The sequence below is a fragment of the Trachypithecus francoisi genome, unplaced genomic scaffold (genome assembly GCF_009764315.1).
Source record: "Trachypithecus francoisi isolate TF-2019V2 unplaced genomic scaffold, Tfra_2.0 Lachesis_group4, whole genome shotgun sequence".
Classification (NCBI taxonomy): domain Eukaryota; kingdom Metazoa; phylum Chordata; class Mammalia; order Primates; family Cercopithecidae; genus Trachypithecus; species Trachypithecus francoisi.
The window spans coordinates 131,119,861-131,133,738 of record NW_022681469.1 but is presented as its reverse complement, the minus strand read 5'-3'; the positions used below and the strand labels follow the sequence as shown (position 1 = coordinate 131,133,738).

The 13,878-nt window shown below is 42.3% G+C and overlaps 1 long non-coding RNA gene across 1 annotated transcript in view; it reads right to left on the bottom strand.

Moving 5' to 3' along the window:
* Positions 1-10,852, bottom strand: part of LOC117073100 — a 103,907-nt gene extending 93,055 nt beyond the window's left edge. Inside the window, exon 1 of the long non-coding RNA XR_004433106.1 lies at positions 10,738-10,852. This is a non-coding gene — a long non-coding RNA (uncharacterized LOC117073100). The remainder of the gene's footprint in view (positions 1-10,737) is intronic.
* Between the last annotated feature and the right edge of the window lie 3,026 nt (positions 10,853-13,878).

Here is a 13,878-nt window from a genome sequence, read left to right as displayed (position 1 = left end):
TTCTATAACTGTTATTTTCCATGTCTTTAAAGTGAGAAGAGAAATAAACAACCCCTTGAGAAGTAATATGAAAACTAAATCCTAGTGTCTTGAAGCTTTTCCCCATATGTTAGTCATTCATCCACTTATTTATTTTGAGATGGGGCTATATTGCCCAGTCTCAAGCTCCTGAGTTCAAGCGATCTTCCATCCTTAGCATCCTGGGTAGCTGGGATTGCAGGTATGCCTGGCTTCTTTCCTGATTCTGACAGTTGCCTCTTCCACATCTAACTCAGCAGCAATATTTAAGCAATTTTTTAAAAAATGAAGACTTTCCAAAATATTCAATCTAGTTTTCTAGGAAACAACTTTTTCGAAATTCATATTCATTGGTTCATATAATATGTAAGTAGATTATATAGCTGCAATAACATTCACAACTGGCATAAACAGTTTTCAGATAATCTCACTCAGCTGGGGAGAGAGGGAGAGGTACCTATGAAAAACTTAAGTCATAATTGTGAACATTTTAGATACATCAGCTCAGGTGGTACATTTTACAGTGAGTGAAAAATTTTGATAAATGCAGTGAGTCAGTGGATATTGGATTAAGAGAGCTTCTACTGTATTGATAAAACCACTACTCATTTCTCTTAATCCCTCCCACTCCCATACCCTGATTCTAAAGGGGACAAATCTGGAAATTTTGCCTCCTATCTCCATTCCCTCAAAAAAGAAATAAACAAATACATTAGGAATGAGAAAGAAACCATTAACTGCAGACATGGCATGTAATTAAAAACATGGCGAAAGAATTTAGATAAAGTGATATGCCAGTGAATTTCAAAATATGAATTAAATTGTTTTCTAGAAAAAATATAGATTCCAAGAAAAGGTAGAAAACTTGCATAGAACAGTAACCAGGAGAGAAACTGAAAAAACAAACAACAAGGTAATTGAACTACATCTATCCCAAAGTCCAGATAATTTTATAGGAAATTTCTTTTTTTTTTTCTTTTTCTTTCTTTTTTTTTTTTTTTTTGAGACAGAGTCTTGCTCTTGTCACCCACACTGGAGTGCAGTGGTATGATCTCTGCTCACTGCAACCTCCGCCTCCTGGGTTCAAGCAATTCTCCTGCCTCAGCCTCTCAAGCAGCTAGAATTACAGGCATGAGCCACCATGCCCAGCTAATTTTTTAATATTTTTAGTAGAAATGGGGTTTCACCATGTTGGCCAGGCTGGTTTTGAATTCCTGACCTCAGGTGATCTGTCCACCTCAGCCTCCCAAAGTGTTGGCATTACAGGTGTGAGCCACTGTGCCTGGCAATTTTATAGGAAATTTCTATCATATCTTCAAAATACAGATAGTCTAGTTTTATTTAAATCATTTCAAAAAATAGAAAGAATTAAACTCTCTAAATTCTTTTTATAAGGAAAATATAATCTCTATACCAAAACCTGAGAAAAAATAATACCAAAAAAAACCCTAAAGATCAATCTTAGCATTATAGGTATAGAATTGTTAACACAATATTAGCAAACTGAACCCAGCAGGGTCATAATAGAATAATATACCATGAAGCAAGCAAAAATAGCTGTGAAATGCAAGGATAGTTTAACAATAGAAAATCTCTCTGTAACCCACACATCAATTGGGGTTTCCCTGTTTCTCAGGAATCTAGACTCCAGTCCTGAGTTATGGAGCAACATAAAGCAGTTCTTGTAAATCCCAGGCCTTATTTCTTTGGGCTTCTGCCTCCTCACTGCCTCTCGCCAGCCATCTTGGGCTGGTCACATAACAAACTGTAAGCCTTTTCTTCTTTTCTTCTCCTTTTTCCACTTTTTCCACACACATAAAAAATCAATTTCCTTATTTATTTTTTGAACGTTCTGAAATGTATTTTACATGGTTACTTGACTAAAAATATAAACATATCACAAATGAGGAATCCTGTTGAGGGGTTTCTGACCCCATGGTGATATTCTTCCTCCAACTTCATCACCTTCTAAGGCCAGTACTCTCCAGAGATGACCCTTCCTTCATCTGGAAAATGTAGTCCTGATTCCAGCTCCCACTTCCCCTCTGATTCCTTCTCACCTACTCATCCCCCATACCACTCTGGAATTTATCTGAAAAATATATTCTGATCAGACATCATTAATGTAATTATCACATTCACAGAATGAAGGAGGGGGCAAAAACAAAATCACCCTATTAGACACCCAGAGGCATTTGATAAAATTCAACTTTCATTCTTGAGTTTTAAAATAAAACAGTCTTGTCGAAGATCATGAAGATTTATTTCTTAATATGATAAACAAATACCTAGATCAAATACTTGGCATTATGCTGAACAGTAAAACAGTAGAGCAAGTAATCAGGAATGAAACACAGGTGCCCGTCATCACCTGCATCTATCAGGCAATCTTGTTCTGAGAGTGCTAACATATGCAATTGAACAGAAAATTAAATACAAACTATAACTATTAGAGGCACTTTACCACTGTTTTCAGGAAATATAATTTCCTCTTTGGAAAACATATGAGAATTGCCTGAAAAAAATATTAGAACTCATAGGAGACTTCAGTAAGATAGTTACAAATAATAAAAAAGTTATATAGCCTCCCTACAAATCAACTACACCATCATTATATAACAAAAAAGCTACACAATAACCACACAAACAGAATTCTGAAGATTAATTTTAATCAGAATTGTGTTAGACTTTTCTGAAGAAACTAATTTTTTTTCCTGAGAGGCGTAAAAGGAGAAAAATAAATGGCAAGGCTGCCCAAGTCATGTTCTTAAAGAGGGAAACTCGTAAAGATTGCATAATTGTATTTCTACTACAACAAAGTAGTATTTAAGTTAAAGATATGCAGTATGTACTTTTGTGCCATGCTTGTAAGAGTAGATGCGCACGCATGCACACACGCATGCACACACACATACATGCATGCACACACACACACACCTGAAATTATATTCCTCCAAATCTCTAGTGTGATTACTCTAAATTGTGGCATTGTTGGCAATGTATCTATTTATTTAAAATTTCTTCACTATATTTTTATTTTGGGTTTCAGGACAGGATCACAATTTACTAATGAAAAAAAGATACATACATCATAGAGGGAACAGCTGAGTATTATTGAGTTATTCTAGATTTTCTCTTTTCATTCAAAATTAACTCCATGTAGCCTAGAGCTCCAGGTAAAGAGCTGGCATTGACTTCCTTTCTATATTTTTAATCTTTCTTTGGGCTATGTATTGCATAATTGTCCATCCGTTCATGATTTCTGAATTCAGTTATATTGCCTAACTTTGCCTCAATCTGCCCTGGTTACTTGTGAGCTAATGAAGGTAATAAAACATACGAACATGTGCTAAGCGATAGGGTAGCCTCTCTGGTAGTATCTTCCCATCTGCTGAGCCTGCCTCACCTTCATCTTGCAGCACTTGGTAGCAGCTGGGAAGCCTCAAAAAACTGGGAGTCAAGATTCCATTCAACTTGTGCTGAGATGTCACGTGCTCTTACAGTGGTAGAAATACCACTTAGTACAGATGTGTGCTTGGTGAAGGGGGCAGGCAAGCAGAAGGAGGGGATTCCACTGCCCTTAGTTTCCATTCTCACCTACAATAAGACAGGCTCTTGGAAATGCACACAGGCACACTCAGCTGAGCAAAGCCTTACAGCTCAGAAGCAGCACCTGTGGCCTAATTCCCCACACCACAAAAAAGGTGCCCATGACTGTCCTGTGCAAAGTCCTGGCTGGGAAGCACAGATGTTCAGATCACAGTCACTGTGGACCAATGTGCAAAGTGCTTTGAGCATCAGACAGGCCGGGGGTCAAAGCTTGGCTCCATTGCTGGCTCTATTGCCCTCAGCAAGTCATTCAACCTCCCCTGAGGGGCTAGGTCCTCACTTAATGTCATCAATAGGTTCTTGGAAACTGTGATTTTAAGTGAAACAGCATATAACAAAATCAATTTTAGCACAGCCTGAGTTAGATAAACAGAAGTGAAGTTCCTATGGCATATTTCTGATCACAAAAATATCCCCAAACTTCTTAAGGACTCAAAACACTTCTAATATTAAACATTGAAATGAATGTGAGCAAAATGGACATCGAAGAAAGGTTCATAAAAACAAGTAAGATAATTATTTAACCACATATTCCAGTTCATAGTCTCAGGTGGCCGGAGCCTCTCCTGGCAGCTCAGGGCACCAAACAGCAACCAGCCACGGAGAGGGCGCCATCCCATTGCAGGGTGCGCTCACACACATCCACACTTAGACTGGGACAACAGAGACACGTCAAAGTACCTGACATGCACATCTTTGGGATGCGGGAGGAAACCTGACGCCCTGGAGAAAATCCACGTAGGCACAGGGAGAATGTGTCTACTCCATATAGACATTGGCCCTGGCCAAGAATCAAATTTTGTTCTCATCAGTGTTATAACAAAATAATATTGAGCAAAACCATTTTATTTGAGGCCTCTTGTACACTGATAAGCAAAACCAGATTTGCTCCTGGAGCTTAGGGTTCAGCACGATCCCGCTTGTGAGAATGGGGCTACCTCGTAGTGCTATTATGAGATTTCAGATGGGGTTAACCTCTGCAAAGCATGAATGTGAACTACAGCAGGGGCTTCTCAATTGTTCTTTCTCTTCAACCCCCACCTCCACCTCCCTCATTGCCTCCCTTCCTTGCTCTTTTCGTTCACTCTATTGCTCAGTAGCTTCTCCAAATGAACCAAGACAGAAGATGGGAAAAGACAGCAAGCCCAAATTAATAAAGCTTTCTGTGGCTAAGACTAAAGTACCGTGACACTAGGAGCTGAACAGTCTACTAAAAACTCAGCTAAGGAGTATCTGCGGTGTCTACCTGGACATAAACAACCCTGCCCATCTGTAGTCATGTCCAAAGGTTGACACATTATGTGTTTTTGTCTGGTTAAAATTTAGCTTATCTGTAAAGTCACGAGCTAAAAATAACCAAGTCATCTAAATGTCTGGGCAAACTCTAATGAGAATGGAGCCTTCCAGAGAGCCGTGTTTGTCTTTGTTTTCTCCTGGTGTTTGACTTTGACACTGACTTCTAATCTCAGATGTCATATTAAGAAGAATACACACTAGGTTTATTTCAAATGCATGATAGGTGAGCTGACTAATGAAACTTGGCTTATTTCCCTGTACAGATAGTTCTTTTCCTGCTAAGCAATAATAACAATATGTAGTGCGGTTTATTGTTATTCAACGTACTCAGCACCTCTCACTCAAATAAAGGCAGGCTTCAAGGGCATTCATCTTTATGACAACCATGAAACATATCATATGTAAGATCCTGAGCTGTCTCAAAAGACTAAGCTGAACAATTTCTCCAGTAAAATGATCACTGGAGAAAAATCATTGAGAAGTGAAGGGAGACTTTTCACCTGTTGAGCTATAGGCTGCTACGATGAGTTGCGTAGCTGATGACACCCTGCAAAATCACAGCCATAGTCATTCTAGAATTTGGAGTGAGAAGGGGGGTGGTGATATAATTCATGTTTTGCCATTGCAGAGAGGGTTCCAGGGCATCTCCAGGGCTGCACGCTTGGCCCCTCAGGGAGTCAGGAGTCTCTTGCTGGATGGGCCCACCCTCCTGTCCCACAGCCAGAGATAATGATTTTATAGGCCTGAAACTTGAAGACCTGAGCATCAAGCTTTTTAAACTCTCTGGGTGATCAGATGTACAGTCAGTCCTGAGAATCAGGGCTCCAGATCTCACTTTCTAAATGGGAAACCCACCTGGGCAGGACCCAGGCCTGGAGCTGTGGGATGCGGGAGACCAGGCATTGGTAACTTGCCAGCTCTCCCAAATGGTGGGGAAGGAGGATTGGCCTGAGCCATTGTTACTCCCACAGCAGATGGGTCTTCACACAGCTGTCCACATTCTAGGGAGGATTCTCCACCAGATGGCGGGACCTCCAGGCAGAAGCCAGTTGAAAAGAAAGTGTTTTCTCCTGATCATAGACCTTCTGTTCTCTGACAGGAGGCAGTGTTAATCAACCCCCCAAAAGATTCTTCCTGACTCTCCCATTATATAACCTATGTTCACTGTGTGCTTGGGCCAAATATCATTGAACTTTAAGCTGGAAATGATGATCTCTCTGGTGCTTTTCAAAGTTTCCCCCCGCCCCCAACAACTCCCCCAATGCCCAAACCAAAGCCTGTGTGAAATTCTAATCTCCATGAAAGGTAAACGCAGAGGTGCCAGGATGACACTGGCAAGCAGGAGCCCGGGGACTCTCTTTGGACCTGGTCCCACAATGACAGCCCCTGAGGAATCCCCTGAGAAACATAGATTGAAAACCGTAGATCTGGTCCCATCGTCTTCCAGGGTCTGAGAAGCTGCCTTGTCCAGGGGCATCGGCTAGTAAATAGAGTCACCTGGTCTAAACACAGGTTCCCAACCTCAATAGCAGTTCTTGCTTAGCCAAAGGTCTCAGCTACATGGATAAAGATGGGCTTCTCCGGAGTCTCCAGGAGACATCCAGAATAGAAGGAAAAGAGCCTAGAGGCCTTGTCCTCAGGACTCCCAGAATGCTGACCTGTCCCCTCTCTGTCCCTGGCCACTCGTCCCAGCCAACATTATAAAACAGTACAGGGTACAGGAGGCTGGGCTTGGTGGCTGATGTCTGTAATCCCAGCACTTTGGGAGACCGAGGCTGGTGAATCACCTGAGGTCGGGAGTTCAAAACCAACCTGGCCAACATGGTGAAACCCCGTTTCTACTAAAAATACAAAAATTAGCTGGGCATGGTGGTGGACGCCTATAATCCCAGCCACTTGGGAGACTGAAGCAGGAGAATCACATGAACTCAGGAAGTAGAGGTCGCAGTGAGCCGAGATCACGCCACTGTATTCCAGCCAGGGCGACAGAGCAAGATTCCGTCTCAAATAAAACTAAAAATTAAAAATAAAGCAAAATAAACAAACAAAAAAACAGTACAGGATTGGCCAGGAAGTATTAAAGGGGAGGGAAGGGATGGGACCAAGCTCCCAAACTCACCTGAGTTTGTACAGCTTCTCTATGACAGAGGGGGTGTCTTCAACAGTTGACACCCACCTCCTTTTCCTGAATCCCCCTCCTCAGTATGGCCACCTTCGTGCCTTCCCTGGGACCCACTGCCCTCTCCTGCAAGACTCAATCAGATTGCTTCTTCTCGGGTATTTCTTTGAACTCCCAACTGACCTCCCCGACTACCTTAAATGGCAATAATATTATTATTCCTAGAACTACTACTACTACGGCAGCTGCTGCTTTGACCACTGCCTTCATCCTGTGCAAAGCACTGTGCCAAGGCACCACATGCTTAACTTTCATGCTTCTCACCACCACCCTGGGTAACTGGGACCATTATTGGCTTCCTTGCCAAAGAAGGGACAGGTTTAGTGCTGGTATACATTTCCTATCACTGTTATAACAAATTACCTCTGATGTAATGTCTTAAGACACAAATTCATTAATTTATAGTTCTGGAGGTCAAAAGTCTGCAATGGAACTCACCAGACTAGAATCAAGGTATTGACAGGGCTGCATCCCTTTCTGGAGGCTCTGTGGGGAGACTCTGTGTCTGTATCATTTCCAGCTTTCTAGAGGCGGCCCACATTGCTTGGCTTGTGACCCCTTCCATCTTGAAACCAGAAATGGTGGGTTGAGTCCTCACATCACATCACTCTAGTCCTCAATTCTGTCTCCCTCTCTCTCTTACAAGGAAATCTGGGATAACTTCGGGCCCACCTGGATAACCTGAGATACTCCCCCTACCTTAAGGTCAGCTGATTAGCAACCTTAATTTGATCTGCAATCAAAATTTCTCTCTGATATGTATGCAACATATTCACAGGTTCCAAGAATTAGAATATGAACATCTTTGATGGGGCAGGGCGTTATTCTGCCTTGCTGTAGAGATATTATGTAATTTGGAGCTAATAAATGGAGTTTGCTGGATTTGAATCTTGGTCTTTTTGATTCCAAAGTCTCTTCCATGAACTCCAATGCACACTGCTACCAGTAAAATTCTACCAACAACATCTCTTCCTAAGACCCTCTTCTGTGGCAGGCACCATCTTGGACACTGGTGGTTCATATATGAATAAGAATTAACCACGGCCCCAGACAATCTCACAAGCTTGTAGGGGAGAGAAGCTTGCAAATGTCAATAAATAACTATAATGGTAAGTGAGAAAGAAGTGTATGCAAACGCTGTGGGTGCACAGAGGAGTGAGTGATTAATTCCACAGGATTGGGAGGCAGTGTGGGATGGGGTTGGAGAGGATATTTGAAGTAGATCTGAAGGATAATTAATTCACTAGGCAAGGGAGGCGGTGAAGGATGCTCCATGCACAGAGAATGCTGAAAGAAGCTAAGCCATGTAATTGGTTGGATGTTTGTGGGAAAATGAATTCATTTTGTTGTGGCCAGACAGAATGTCTGAGGTGAAAAGATGGGAACCGAGGTTGGAATGGGTTCTGATATTGAAGGGTCTTAGAGGCCATGCTCATGTTCATTGTGGAGAAAACTGACCTCCATCAAAGGATTTTAAGAGAGAGAGGACCATGATCAAACCTCATTCTGGTAACATCTCAGAAGAGAAATTTGTTAGCAGGTTGGAAGTGAGGGGGAAGAGGCTGAGGTCAACATCCAGGTGAAAGATCACAGGGTAGGAGGGCCATGACCATGGGAATGAAGAGCAAAAGGCAGATTGAGACTGTTCTGAGGTGAAGTCAGTCGATATTTGTGGCTGTGTCATGGAAAAGGGTCATGGGGTGAGGGGCAGCAAGGGAAGTAGAATCAGGAATTCCCCACCGGCTCTCTAACTCAGGGCTACATGGTAGCCCCCTAAACTGAGGTAGATTTTCATCCAAGCCCACCCCATCATTCATTGCCAAGGATACTTGTACACTCGGCATCACAGATTTCTGGAGGGAAAAGCTTCTCTCTGGAGTTTGAACCCATTTACAAAATCATGCAGAAGAAATTGCTCACAGTGACCAATGTGATTCCAAATGCTGAAGTGAGATTGTGCGTGCGTGTCTATATGTGCCTGTGTGTGTCTTGGGGGAGGTGTCCTTTCTCTAAAGCAGCTCCTCACATCCCTGCCTGCAGAATGGATTTCCCCTTTGCCCCACACAGGACCGCTGTGAGCAGAGATTCATCCTCCTGCCTCCTTTCCAAGCCACACCATTCCCTTCATCACTCCCTCCCACTCTGGCATCTCCCCAGCTCTCCAGGGGAAAGCTAGAACTACTATTCTAATGGCCAGTTTGGTCTTGTCAGGATCTGTTAAAAGAAACTAGGTCTTGGGTGTGTATGTGTTTGTGTGCGTAGTTGGATGTATGTGCTTGTGTGTTTCTGCATGGGTCTGTGCATGTGAATCTAAACGCGTGTCTGTGTTACAGTTGCCAGTTTGGCAAATAAAAATACAAGGTGCACAATTTAATTTGAATTTCAGGTAAATTATTTCAGCAAATCATTCTTTTAGTATATGTATGTCCATGTGTATTTATGCATGCCTATTTAGGGCTTATGTATACGAAAAAATTGCTCATTTTTTAACTGAAATTCACATGTATAAGCCATGTGATTATGTGTGTGGTGTGTGTTTTGTGTAAAAGCCTGTGTGGTTTTGTTTTTGCTCATGTGCTTGGGTGTTTGTGTGTATCTAAGTGCATGTCTGTGTATATAGGTATGCGGTTTTCTGTGTTTATGTACTTATGTGAGTCTGGGTTATAGGAATCCTAGCAAGAGATTTGCCCAAGTCATCTAGGCCTGGAGAAAAACGTCATTCTCAGTTTACTAGAGAAAAAGCAGATTTTTTTCTGCAATTAACTAATTGTGACTTTGAACAAATCACTGCAAAGTGAGAAGGTTGAACTAGACTTATTCATTTAGATATTTATTGATCATTCTAGGAGCAGAAAGTGCAAAAGCAAGTAATTCACAGAGGACTCATGGTCTAGAGAAAGGACATCAATACTACTGAGGAGGTTATGATGTAGTAAATGCCACCATAAACGTGTATGGCGACATCCCCACAACTGCGGCGATACCTTCCATTTCTTTGTGTCTGTGAAGCCAGCCCTGCAGTGAAGGCAGGCAGATATGTCAGTGTGATGCTTTTATCACTTTGAATCTTTAAATTATGATTATTGGTAGAAGCATGCATGCAGCTCTGATAAACACAGATCGCCCAGGCATCAGCTGCGGGAAGCATTGCTCCATCCATCAAATGTGTTTGTTTTCAATAGTAGCAGTGCTCATGGAAGCCAGGAAATGTCACTGGCTTCAGATGTCACTTAAACATCTGAAGCATTTCTCATCACTCTTCCTGTCACCGGTAGCAGCGTACCTTGAAGCGTTAGAGGGCTGCCTGCTTCCCCTGGGGGAATCTCAGCTCCCTTCAGAATCCATGCCTGACGTTTATGCTTCTCCCTAACTTTGACACTGGTTTTGCTCATCCAATATTTTCAGGCTCTGTCTTTCAAAATAAAATTAGCTGGCTAAGTGAGATATTGGCCATTCTGGCTTGAAATCTGTCTCAAGCAAGCTTTCACACCCCTACAGAAAGCTGCCTTAATATAATAATTGAGAAATTATGTAGGAGTTTTTGAATCCGATGATATATGGTTAAAATACAGGCCAAGCTGTTATCACAAAGAGACCTCAGGGGTTGCAACAAGATAAGTTTGTTTTTCCCTTACCTGGTAGTCTGAGCTCAAGCTGTCCTGGCTGCTGCGGCAATCCCAGAGGGACAAGGAGCCCAATTCCTTCTGGCTTGATGCTTAGCTGCCCTGCTCTCATCAGTAAGGCCCATCCCAGCAAGCAGAAAGAGGGAGAGGGGAGGCAGCACAAATTCATTTCCTTTCAAAGGCAAGCCTGGACATTGCATGCATCACCTCTGGCAACAGACACAGGTGAGGATGTGGCTGCACCAAGTTTCAACAGAGGCCAGAATGTGGTCTTCTTCTGAACTGCCATGGGGCCTATTGCTATGGAGGAAAGAAGAGTGGGATGGGGGCAACTGGCAATCTCTGCTCAAAGAGCATTGGTATCAAAATATTCAAGAGCTCTCTGGACAAATAGCCCTCAGAATACACTTGTCTGTAGCTGGAGGTGCAAGAACAACCTTAACTGAGTGCTCGCTGTGTTACAGACGATATGAGAATCAGTCAGTGTCTTATATTATTTGATCCTAATAGGCAAAGTGCCTGAGGGGTGAAGTGACTTGCCCAATGGGCGCGTAGGTGCCACAGGAGGCACTTGGACCCAAGGTCTTTCCCACACACCACTCTGCCTCCTCTAATCTGCTGGTGATGGAATGACTTTCTTGGACATGTGCTGGGTTTTCAGGTGCCAACTCAGCATTACCACCAGCCCTGTCTAGGTCTCCTCTGCACTTCAGAAGCAAAGCAGAAACTACAATTCCCAGAATGCCATTCCCAGGAGGACCCATGTGCCAGCCCCATTGAGGCACCTAGCAGAGGCCTTTATCCTGCATTGGTGGCTTTATCCAGCCCCCAGAGCAGAGGGAGCTTCACAGCAGCTTTCCACAGGCTTCTGAGATACCCTGGCTTTAGTGTTTCAGGCTGAGATCTTGGTAGGTGGCTTCTCGGCCCTTTGCACCCTGGGCTCTTCCTATAATACATAGGATCCCCCTACCTAGACCACTCAGACTGAACATCACAGACCCAGAAGGTAAGATCACGAGATAGTACAGAGGTCTTTCTGTCTGGCAGAAAGAACACTCAAATTGAAACTGGGTGAACTGACGTTCTCACCCACCAAGCTGGCCCTTGACCACATCACTTAAGTGGTATGAGCATCAACATTTTTCACTCATCAAATATGAATAACAATATCTATAAAATTATGAGGGCTGGGCACAGTGGCTCACTCCTGTAAATCCCAGCACTTTGGAACATCAAGGCAGGCAGATTGCTCAAGCCCAGGAGCTTGAGATCGACCTGGGCAACCTGGTGAAATCCCATCTCTACAAAAAAGAATACAAAAAATTAGCCAGGCATGAAGACATGCACTTGTAGTCCCACCTATTTGGGAGACTGAAGTGGGAAGATCGCCTGAGCCCAGGAGGTCAAGGCTGCTATGAGTTGTGATCAAGCCACTGCACTCCAGCCCTGGGAACAGAGTGAGACCTTGTCTCAAAAAAATGAAAACAAAAAATTCATTGGGAAGGTCACATGAGATACCATATTTAACAACAATTAGGACAAGAAAGTAGGGTGCTGCTGTTATTATTTTTGCTAATAATAATAGCCAAGCATTTTATAGACATCATTGCATTCAATCCTAAAACAACTCTGGTTATACCATTTCTATTTTACAAATAGGAAAACTGAGAAACAGAGAACTGAATTAACTTGCAAATGATCACACAGCTAATTCTTGACAGAGCCAGAAACTGAACCCATTCTCTGTAGTTTCAGGGCTCACACTCTTAACCACTATGGATGTGTTTCCTGTTGATACTGACACGTTTCAACTAGCTTGTTTATTTTCACCTTCCTCCTCAGCAGCTTACCACAATTGCCAAGTATAAAGACTAGCAAGGAGAAGAAATGATGAGCAGCAAGATGTATGAAATAACCTCCTAATAATTTCAAGAACCCAACATAAAAGTGGTCTATCTGGCAGGGTGCCTCATCCCTGAGTAATTTCAAGAAAAAGCTCAAGGACAACTTACTCTCAACTTGGGGCACCTATGCCCTGCAGGAGACATTTGGAAATGTCTGCAAACATTGTCACAACTGGTGGGGTGGGCATAGGGGTCCAAGGTGCTACTGACATCTAGTAGGTAAAGGTTCGAATGCCCCTAAATAGCCTACAATGCACAGGACTATACCCCCCGCTCAACAAAGAATTATCTGGCCTAAAATGTCAATAGCATTACTGTTGAGAAAGCCTGCTTTAGAAGGTGTTATGGGATTTCCTGTGCCTAATATGGATCATGTGGGACATTTTCTGTGTTGTCCAATGTGATAGTCACTTGCCACCTGTGACTATTTAATTTTAAATAAATTAACATTAAATAAAATTAGAAATTTAATTCTTCAGTTGCACTAGACACATTTTAAGTGCCCAATGGCCAGCTGTGGCTAATGGCCACCATATTGGACAGCAGAGACTCATGGAACATTTCCATCATCTCAGAAAGGTCTTTTGGCCAATACTACTGCAAGATCTCCTGGTCTGAAACTGTATTAACTATCTCAAGCTGTATGTAGTTCCTTGCATGTTATAAAAAACCAAATATTAAACCATGATTTTTTAAAACAGATAAAATAGGGCATATTTATTAAACCATAAAAAATAGTCTTCTAAATTAGAATGCTTCGAATATAGTTGATGACATCTCCTCGTTAAGACACTGCTTTATTTGTTTATAGATCATTAAAACTGGGAAGAAGATGGGAACTTAAACCTAGAGTTGGCAAAGGCACTATCAATTGATGTTCAAGAAAAGGACTTGAGGGAGGCAGTTCTAAAATTGTAATCTAAACCGAAAGTTGTAGAATTTTTTAGTTTAAAATAGGATTTGCCTAATCTATTTTGGTTTTGAGTTGTATAATTCTTTTTAGGGGCCACAAATGTCTTGGAGAATCTGGTGAAATGTGCTGATCCACATCAACATGCAGATACACAGAGAAACCATTTTCTTTTCTTTCTTTTTTTATTTTTTTTTCTTTCTTTTTTTTTTTTTTTTTTTTTTTGTTGAGAGGAGATGGAATTTCACTCTATCTCCCAGGCTGGAGGGAAGTGGCACAATCTCGGCTCACTGCAACCCCCGCCTCCTGTGTTCAAGCGATTCTCCTGCCTCAGTCTCC